Here is an 11,515-nt window from a genome sequence, read left to right on the forward strand (position 1 = left end):
CTTTAGCTGCTTTATGGCATATTTTGTTAATCCTGGATCATGGAAGTGAAATATAAACTGGAAACAATATGTGAAATACAGATTCCTGCCGATAAAAATAGCTTATATATACACAAAGTTTATACACTGCTTGTATATGCAAAAGTGGGAATTGCTTATACAAAATCTGTGGAAACTTCCCTTAACCAGAAAAGCACATGGACCCTTTTACAAAATTTGCAGGCACAAAAATGCAATTTTCAAGTGCATTATGCTAAAAGCTATACATCCTCAAAACACCATGCTAAGGTTCTGAGCCATACATCCTCAGATACAAAGATATGCATACCTTCCAAAAACCACTAAGCAGTAACACGCCCTTATCAAAAGCTGCTAGCAAAAGACCACAGCACATATGATTTTGCCTCAACTATGTAAAACAGCCCCAATTATCTATCTGAAATATAGGATCACTTTGGTTAGCGTTCTCCAACATTTGTGCCGTGGACTCAATCAAGGATTCATCAGGGACAATGTTGCTTCCAGCATCAGCTTGCAAAGTTACATAGTACGCGTTATCAGTTTCTGGTGGTGCACCAAAGTTGATAATACTAAGGGCTGAACTGCTGTAAGAGTTTTGATCCTTTACAGTTTCCTTCTTCGTACGCTGTTTATAAGCAGACATTTCTCTGTAATATCTTTCCCTGTCCTTGTTACTTGCCTCAATATAAGGCTGCAAAAAATTTGAAGGAAACAATCAATAAGGACAGAAGCTTTAATCCCCACTTGTTACATGAAGCGATTTAAATTTGTGCATGTTAAAAAATAGGAAAGAAACATGAATGCTTAATTGACAAACAAAGTACATAAATGGCCAAATATGAGAAATAGATTAGGGAGTCATTAGAGCTGCTAGCAACAGTATGATAAGTACTTCATTGTACCTTTCGGTCATTTTCAGATAAAGTCCTCCAACTACTGATTGCCATTTCTCTTATTTTCTTAGAACCAGAACTCTCCCCGAGTACTTTCTTTAGTCTTTCACATTCCAACTTGAGGTATATCTGATATCCACTCCTTGTTCTTATTGGGGCACTGGGGTCTTTCTTCAGATAAGTGTTGGTTGCTGAAACCTGAGATTTTTGCTCTGGTGTCTCTGGCCCTACTAAAAGATAAATTTATGATCAACTTGAGCCTTAACCTAAGCAAAAATGAAGCTGTCCTGAGGATACAAACTCAATAATTGGACAGGCTTGTAACTTTAAGATAACTGCAAGAACTAGTATCAATTCCATGACTATGCAAAGTAATTTCGTTAGAAGAAACTTATCTCCAAACAATAGCATACAGCTGAATAGGACACGTACTTAAAATAGTACCTGTTGTTGCAGGTTATGGATGCCTTACAAACGGAAACAAATCTAATTTTCTACTTTATCGCGCTAACGATTAATTTTGATGCCATTGTCTTGCATAATTTCATTAACTGAATTGTGTGTCTCACTTTTCATCTGTTTTACCCTCTCTTTCCTCTTCATTTCTCCTTTTCTTTTCTTTTTGGATAAGTCTTCAGCAGTTACATCATATGCAACAGAAGAGACGACCAAGGGTGACAGAAGAGTAGATAAAGTAACTGCAGCATAACAGATCACCAGCCTATATTTTCTTTTTTTGAGGTGTGACTTGTGAGGTTGGAGGAATTGCCTTCTCAGTGGAAAAGATCATCCAAGAAAAATCCATGTCAAGACACTTCTGAGGTTTTGAGCTTTTTAATGTTTCAGCAATGGAGAAAGATGTTCTAGAAACTTCCCCGAGGGAAAACCTATAACAGCTTTGTATAACAAGCAAGGTAAAACTGAAGATAAATCATTTTCTTTGTCTAACGAAGTCTTTTTTTAGAAAAGCTTTTGAAAAGTCCATACATATTCTTATAATTTACATAATTAGAAATTTATTGTAGTAGTTTTTTTCACAAACTCTCTTAGACAAAAAATAGTAATTCACTTCATGTCAACTCTCCATAACTGACCAACGTTGGAGAGTTAGCATGAGTGTATGTTGATGCTTCAATTTATCGACTTTCCTCGAAACTGACATTTTGATGAGAAGTTTGGAAGCTTATAGAACTGTAAGTCTCTGAGATAAAGAAGAATAACAAACCTGTTGAAACTGAGCAACAATCATTAGTGCACTTCCTTTTTTCTACTGGACCGTTCTTATCATCAGAGTGTGGTAACACCACAGGAGATGACCAATCACAATATTTCCTTTTCCCCGCCGAGTCATTTATGCTATCCCCAGAACCTAAAGAAAGATTATAATCTTCAAACAAAGAAGAGAGTTATCAACAACTAGTACTGGACTAAGGATTAAAAAGTTCAACTTCTAGAAACCATAGGCCCCCAAACTTTCAAGAACAAAGTTTACCTTTTAATGAAACTGCCCTAGCAGCACCAGAAACTTGATGACTAGGTGGTGGTATAGTTGCTTTTTCTCGACTTCTATAGTAATACATTTGCTCAAATTGGAGAAGAAGATTTTCGTAGACCTTCTGAAGTTGAGTAGGGAACATTACGACGTTGCTTCTCACATGCAAATAAGATGCAACTTCACCCCACTTGGCATCCCTAGTAACCTACTCATTGTAAATCAAGTAATTAAACTCATACTAATAATGGGAATGTCACATGCATATCCACATTCAGTGCCATAGGGGCTTCATTTCATCTACTTCAATTAGAAACTCATATGATCTGAGACTTAATTGATAGTGGGGCCATGTCACTGACATTTTCAGCCGTACCTCTTGAACACACTTCTCGGCTGAATGAACTATGATACAGTGAATAACATAATGTTACAGTAGACAACCCTTTTTCGAAAAAAACAAGGGCAACAAGTTTTTGGAACTCGTTTCAATATTCCAATATGTTTTCCCCTTAACCCTCTCTTTCCAGAAATTACTTACCAAATAGGGAAAACTAAGGTATAAAGCAATTAGATATCAGAAACCAGTAGCGGACCCAATTTTTTAAAACATGCGTGCTCAATTACTTTTAATCCGAAGTTGCTACTAACATTGGGTGCTCAGACAATCTATTTGTACACATTACTAATTTCCTAAAAAAATAAATAGTGTTTGGGTCCAAAGCATCGTGCACTGATAACGTCCGAGTTGTCAGAAACACATAAGTATAAGTAACTACTATTTGAGAAGGCCCAATCATAAATGACTATTGACTACAGCGCATATGCTCCACCTGCCTACTCTTTGCAGACTACTTTGCAGCGTAATATAGAAAACTATATCCAACAAAATAGTTTGTAAATGTTTTCAAATCATACTTAAATTTTGAGAAAAATATTCCTGGTTATTTCATGGATCTAAGAATACTGAGTCATGAATCATCTTCTGATGTGGCAACCTGGGGAACCAAATAAATAGAGACCAAGTATGCTAAAACTGCACTCAATTTCCAAGGACATGATCGAAGGATCATGTCATAACATTGACACAATGAAGGTAATCTTTTTCCTGGAGCGCAAAATGAACACCACTCCCCTTTTCTATTTAAGTGATTAGCAGTAGACCAGCACATGCATATGTGGGAACAGTAAACATGGGTTGTTGGTATTGAGATAAACTAATTCACATAACAATAAAGTGGGAAATTTTAAAAATACCTGATTAAATCCACCTCTTTTAGTGACTTCTTCATAGAAAAGATACAAATCCAAGGCTGTTTCTCTAAAGTTAAAGCTGCATATATAAAAGTAACTTCCCTTTAGGAAAAATTCACCCTCTCAGCTATGTTGTGCTCATGTCGTGCCCTCCAAAAATACACTATTTTGGAGGATCCGACATGCACCATGTGACATTTTCGGAGAGTGCAACAGCCAACTTTCAAGTTTCAATTTGCAAGCCACAAAAATTAATAGTACAAGATAGTACTGCAAATTACACCACTTCAAAATCAAAAGTCACAAGGCTCTATCTAATGTTTGGGATTACCTAATTAGAGAAACTTATATTGGTCCAACGACTATCAGACCTATTTCTGATTTGCATGCAATTTAACCTTTATTTCTCATCAACTAATTCTACAAAATTTAATACTGTCCTCTCAAAAGCATTTCATATATTCCACAATGATTAATGTAATAAAGTGTCCAACAGAGCTTGCTAGTCATGACAATTATTTCCATGAATATACATTGCATGATATAATGAAGCCATTATTCTTAGGAGTAAAACTTGTTCTCTATCCATTACTAACACATTCTTGTCTCATTTTCTGGACCTTAATTAACAAATGTTTAAATTAGTAATCTTAATTAAACACTCCACCAAAGAGAGAAAGCTTGAGAAATTGTAAGAAAGCCTCACATGAGACTAAGTCCTGAGGACTCGTTTAACTTGTTAAGCCTTTCATAGAAGCCATCCTTTCCATTATAGGAACTCTGTCCACTCTGCATTGCCGAGAGATTGCCGGTAACTACAGGCGACCAGAAGCTACATGCATAATTACTTCCGGCACCGGAATACTTATCTTCGCCGTAGATTTTCTTCTCCGTTATAATGGTCTTATTCTTCTTGTTTTTCTGATCCTCTGCCGCCATGCTGAGAAACTGCACAGTAGCAGAGAAACACACTTTCATTCCTCCGTTTTCCAATGCGACTGTGCTTTTACTTTATGGGGTTGGTTCATCATCCACTTAACTCTCTGTGGCCCCACTGTTGTCTGACGTGGTAATGTTTGTGGGGCCATTTGATGGTTCTTTGCTGTCAAAGAGGTGTACGTGTGTCATCCATGCAAAGTGGTGAAGATATCCACCGTTTATAGTGGGATTCAATCACAATCTCAGCCGTTGTTCAATCCATACTGTCATATTTCCTTTTTCTTTTTTGTGATTTTGGAGTTTTTAAGTTTTAATTTATTACTCATCCGACAAAGATAGAGTTTTTTTCCTCACAATTATCCTTTATGTTTGGGGTATACCTAAATGATCCTCTAAATATAACCTTGAGCACCTTTTATCCTTTAATTTGTGAAATTTGAGTGTGAACAGTCCAACTAACAGAACAGACCAAACAAATAATTATCTAACGACAACTTAATTTCACGTAACATACACATTAGATGCTCAAAGGTTTTCCCCAAGCTTTGTGTTCTCCCATGCGAGCAAGTTTTTATCAGCTCTGCTTTTTCTCCTGCGACCACATCAAACGCCTCCGTGAGGAGTGGCACAAGTTAGAAGAACACTTAGTGACATTTTGCAAATGGTGTCAAGGGGATCACATAAGTAAATAAAATGAGGAAAAAAAATATTTGAAGGGACAACGAAGGATCATACATTTTTATATTTCATGTGTTAATTATGTCACAGAAAGTAAAGGCACTTTCATTCCATTGATCATGTGAGCCTTTATTACCTTTTACCAATAATTTTGCTCATGATTTTAGTTGGTTAGGTCATGTACCATAAATAGGAGTACTACTTTTTTAAATATAAGAGCAAGCTCGAATTTGCTTTAGTAAGTTCAAAACTACTATGAGAAGCATCTTCAGCTATATAGCATCCAACAACTACTTATCTATGTGCACCCCATAATAATCTATATCTATAAATATATTAAAGGAATAAAGTTACCATATATAATTGGCATTATTATTAAGCCAAGTGGCAAGCTAATAAATGTCAATAAATATGGTAACTTTATTCTATATTTAAATATGTTAGTCAAATACAAATATATATATATATATAGAATAACAAAAGCAAAACTATCTTGGGCTGCCAAGTGGAATAACCACAATTCTAACACATATAAAAAATTATGATAATTCTCCAAGATAGTTGGAGTTTCAAATTCAAACTACAAATCAGAAAAATAAAGTTAAATTTATCAAATTTCAAAAACTTCCAATCCTCCCCCGATTGTGTTTTTGCAGTTAATCTCATTATTATTATTATTATTATTATTATTATTATTATTATTATTATTATTATTATTATTATTATTGGATATTAGATTATTAGACTTGCCTATTAAAAACAGAATTCCTTCCCCTTTTTTTGGTTGGTTGTTATAAAAAAAAATCCTCCCACTTTCTTAGTTGGACGTTTTTTACTCAACCACTACCCTCTCATATTTGTAATTATATTTTTATAAATAAAAGTTAACAAAAAAACAAAGGAAAACAGTTTTTTTAAAAAAAAATTCGTCCATGTATGAAGTTGGTCGTTTTTCTTTAACAACTGCCCACTCAAATTTGCAATTATTTTTTTTATACATAAAAGTGAAAAAAGGAGGAAAACAGTCGGATTTTATCCCACGACTGATCGTGCTCCCAAACGTGGGCTTCCAACCAAAAATCCCTATTTTATCTATACCTCCATAACTGATTGATTTATGCGCTTTATATTTTCAATGGCTTTTCAACTTCATATTTTATCTACTCAATATACCAGTCTGATTACAATTGCTTTGCAAATATGGTTACACAACTTCATGATATCAAACAAATTCCAAGCAACTCGATGCAATGAAATCTCAAAGTTAGAGTCGTTCGAATGTGGGTAATGTCGGCTCACTTTAAGCCGGAAATACCGTATTCAATTGAATTGGCTTTACATGATTCGAAGGTAACATATTCAACTTTCTCATATTTTTAAACTTCCATTTCTCTAAGTATTTCTTTTGAGTGAAGAACGGTGCATGTATGAATGTTATGCTGCTTTTTTTTCACATTAGAACAATGGTGGACACGAAGAATTTTCGTAATTAAACAATCAGTAACTTCAAAGACTGCTTTACTAAAGCAAGAAGTGTAATGTATTTGGTCAATTACATACTAAAACGCTACCGATGCACTATCCATGTCTGTTAAAGATGTCGATAGGTATCCAATTATTAAACATTAAGCAGCCAAATTGTTGATTCTCATAACATATGCAACTTCTTAAAGATTTTTCAAAGTAAGAATCACTAACTGTCTATTTTTGTATTTTTTTTTCTGTATAGTTATGCATCTTCACATAATTGAATTTCATCTCTTCAATCTCATTATTTGATTCTATTCATATAATTTTCTCCAGTACTATACGGTCTTTTGTCATACAAGACGAGATATTCTCATATAGTATTGACAAAGATCTCATGTATTGTGAAATCTTCAGAGAATCGATTAATAATAAGCGAAAGCTTCAATTTTTCCATTTGTTAAGCATAAATATTATCAGGTCTAAAATCGTTACTATTTTAGTATAATCAAAATTTCTTTTTTCTTTTTCCATTTACTGTTCAGTTATGTCAATTGCAACAGATTATAAGCTGGATTTTTAACATTCTATTCGAAACGAGTAAGTAAATGCAATTTGTTCTGGTTTTCTTATATTCTGCATTTTTTAGTTTTGTAATGTCGATTTGAAAAAGTGGGATTCTATTTTCTGAGATAATATGAGAAATTTGATGTCTGGTCATAGAGTATTGACAAAGATCGAATGATTTACTTTTTTAACAATGATATGTGTTTGTATAGTCAACGATTTATTTTGTTTTGCAGACGAATTAGATGCAAATGACAGTAAGGGAAAAAATTTCAATCATTATTAAAGGTATATTGATGGTCTTAATCTATACAACTCCTTGCTTTCCTTCTATGATTGTAATGCAATAACAACTTGGATTGCATAAGTTGGACATATTTAAGTATGTTATACAACATGTCAGCATCATACTCTATACTTAAAGTTTCGACTAAAAAAAATACACCCTCAATAGTCAATTCTGAACTAATATCATAGAAGGCTATACCATTTTTCATGACTTCAAAAATCATGTCGCAGTAGTATCTGAAAGGAAACACCCTCGTGACACGACAAACATACTCCATAAAGTGATATGGAAAGAGCTGCAACAGAACATAATGACATTAAGTTATTGTACATTATTCCCAATTCATAAGGTGCATATCCAAGATATAACTTTATTGGTCTTGAAGGTAATAAAAGATCAGTATTTGACTAACTTCTATAATCTAAAGGTTCAACTTGCAATTGTTGAAGCCAAAAAAGAGCTCCTGGAGAGGCATCATAGCTTTATTTTTCAAGTTGGGGAGCAGTATGCTGAATTTGTAGCACATGCTATGTTGTTGGAATCTGATATTCAGACTGCTGCTCCGAATCAACTACTAGACTGCTTAAGCCACTGCTTCAAATTTGGCAGTAGTACTGGAGATGATGTTCATCGTAAGCTTTCAAAGGTGATTGGATATCTACCTTGTGTGTGTTTATGATATCATATCCTCATTATAATATAGCTAGATGTTTTGTCTCTTCTTTTTCTAAAAGATAATTGAAATACTAATTTCAATTCGTGTCATCTTTTCCATTCACAAACCTTATTTTGCCAGGTGCTCTGCTCATTTAATTTAAACAGTTACGTTGCTACCTTGCTCTCTTTTTCTTCGAACGTATGGAGTTTATACCTTGGCGCAAAATTTAGTGATTCTTATGGTTGATGTAGAATTACTTAAACATTAACTTTATGTATCTCTAACGCATGATTGTACATCTTTCTTTGATAATATGTCACTGAGGCCTGTATGTTTGAAATGAAGCTTCTTATGCCCTCCAATATAATGAATTTACTTTACATATAGATTTTGCATTAACTTACCATTTGTTGCTGTAGTTTTCTTCGTCCTTCTCTATTTAGAATATCAAAAAAGTATTTTCAATTTTCTTTTGCCAGATTTGTTTGTTACTTCCAGTAATAAACATCTGCATATCTGCATATGGAAGGGACGATATGTACATAGGAACTGATCTTTCTGATATTCATGATATTACTTTTAACTACGCAAATCATTCAGTTAGAGTTAGCTCTTTTGTTCTGATTGGACCAAAGTTTTGAGCCAAGAATTGTATTCACAGGAAAACTATTATACAAATTATAAACACAGCTAGAAGTGTATGCACTAAACTTTGAAATAGAAACTATACATTAACAATATAACTTCCTATATTTTTGTATATGACTTTTTATATTTAATAAAATTGAACTATTACCATGAAACATACACGAGGAACATGATTTCAGCAATTTTGTGGGATGAACTTGTGGATCAAATTCAACCATACTTTAATGGATCTATGATGAGTAAGGATTTAGTGAATAAAGGTGTGGAAAGACTGAAAAGTTGTGGGGTACAATTGCTATGCATGTGAAAGATTGATTTTTTTTGCTGGGATGATAAAAATAGTACTGAAAAAGCATTGAAAAATATAAACTTTGGGATTAAAAAATGAGAGCTTGCAGCTGTATCGTAGACTGTTGGGGCGGAGAAATCTTTCCTACTTGCATAAGTACTTGGTTAGGTGCACAAGTAGTCGGGTCAGGTATAACTCTCTTCCTTCTATTTGTTTGATTAATACAAAGTTAATGTAGGGTGCCAATTTTTGCTTCTTATTGCTACCTCTTTTATGTGTTACAAAAAAAAAAAACAATATAGACTATTAAGCTATTACCTCTACAATGCAATTTGCCTTCTTATTGATGGTCTGCTACATTCTCATTTGTGTATTGTTTGGTCTCCACTGAATCAGAGGTTTTACTGGTCAACAAAGTCAGACTAATGTGCTTCATTCCTTTGGCTCTAAACCTTAGTACTCTTTCATTCTAATGAACTTAAGGCGTGTAATGGAAACACCATTACATTGCATTAGCTGATTAGTTAATCTACACTTGCATAACATATTTTATAATTTTTTGCTTAGTTGTCTATTGTTATGGATTAATAGTCCTAAATGCAAGCAAACTCAATTATTTTGTCGGTCTTGAGCTGAAATTAGTTCATGTTGTCCCCAGCTGAAGCTCTTGGTTCTATTGCATCCAGTAACTATCTTTAAAAAATTAATATTTTTATAATGATACTTACCCTCAAATGTAGTCCCTGATAATTGGTTTGATATGGTGAAGTATGTATCCAATTACAATAACAAGATACTAAAGTAAGCATGGATATTTTATTTAAAGTATTCTTATTGAATATTCTGTCAATTGTTCTTCGCTATAATTTCTCACGTTTTTTTGTAGTATAATTAAAGAACGATGGAGGTAAAGTTACTTTGGCTTTTCTGGCGATTGGTGTTGCAGAAACTACTATAATGTTGTTTATATATTACATCCATAATATTTCCAACAGTTTATGAACAATTAATGTTTTCTTATTAGCTCTTACATTCCATGAACTTGCATAGTATACAGGCGGACCACTAAAGTATCAAGGTGTCTAAAATTAGATTCTAGAATGAGATTCATATCAAGGCGGACCACTAATTTTTTTGACAATCCATCTGCTATCATTACGGTAATGTGTTATGTAATAAATGCAGCCATACTTTCCATTTTGATAGGAAAGATATAATAAGTTTATAAAATTTATATATGTTTTATTTGTGATTATATTTTTCGTTTTAATTTGGTCATTGACAAGGAGGTTTGATTATATGTTCCAAAAAATAATAGCATTTTCATATTCTTTTGTATCTACCGTCTTTCCCAACATATATTTTCTTATAAAAAATTCTTATATTTATTATTCTCTGCGCAACGCGCGGGTACGGATATTAGTATATATATTGAATTAAAAATAATTTTGAATTTATAGATAAAGTTTTAAATTTTAAATTTTAAATTAAAAATTAAAAATTATCTTTTTTTTAATCATGTTATCATATTTAATTCGGTTAATGACCATATGCAATCATGTTATAAACTTTTGTTATATTTTCTAATTATTTAAATACTACTTCGCCTCTGACAAAATTTTTTTTACTCCATATAACTATAAAACTCTTTCACATTTAATACCCTATAATTATAGTTCTTTAAAATACTATAACTAGATTTGAATAAAGTAGATTTATTTTAAAATAAATGTAATATATAGGGTACACGTCTATGTTTATCCAAATAACAAAAAAGACTTTAAAAATCGAATAAAAGTTTACTTATATATATAATGAAGTAAACATATATGCTGGAGAAAATACATCACAAAAATTAGTCAATATTTAAAAAAAGTTTTTTTTTTCTTTTCCTTTACGAAGAATATTTGTTTGAAGAATCAATTCGTATAAATGGACATCAAACAATTAACAAAATTTTGGTTATATAATTGCTATTATTAATTCAATTTAGCATATTTTAGGGATTGAAGAGTATAAGTTGGAACCCCTTCATTTAGCTGTAGTCAAGCCAATATTGCAAGGGTATAATATTTTTTTCGTTGAAGAATATTAGTTTGGAATCATTAGATTATGTGAAAGGTTTTTTTCCCTCGAACTCAACAAGAGAGATATTGGTTTTTAATTGATAGTTTCTATAGCGATTTTCAGTGTAACAAAAAATATATTTTATAAAAAAAATTGGTAAGACGAGAAATATTTTTTTATAAAATGTAAACAAATTACTTCGAAAAAACTCTTTACTTTTGTCTACTTTAAAGATAATAAAAATATAAGATAT

Source organism: Nicotiana sylvestris, chromosome 1 (genome assembly GCF_000393655.2).
Source record: "Nicotiana sylvestris chromosome 1, ASM39365v2, whole genome shotgun sequence".
Lineage (NCBI taxonomy): Eukaryota > Viridiplantae > Streptophyta > Magnoliopsida > Solanales > Solanaceae > Nicotiana > Nicotiana sylvestris.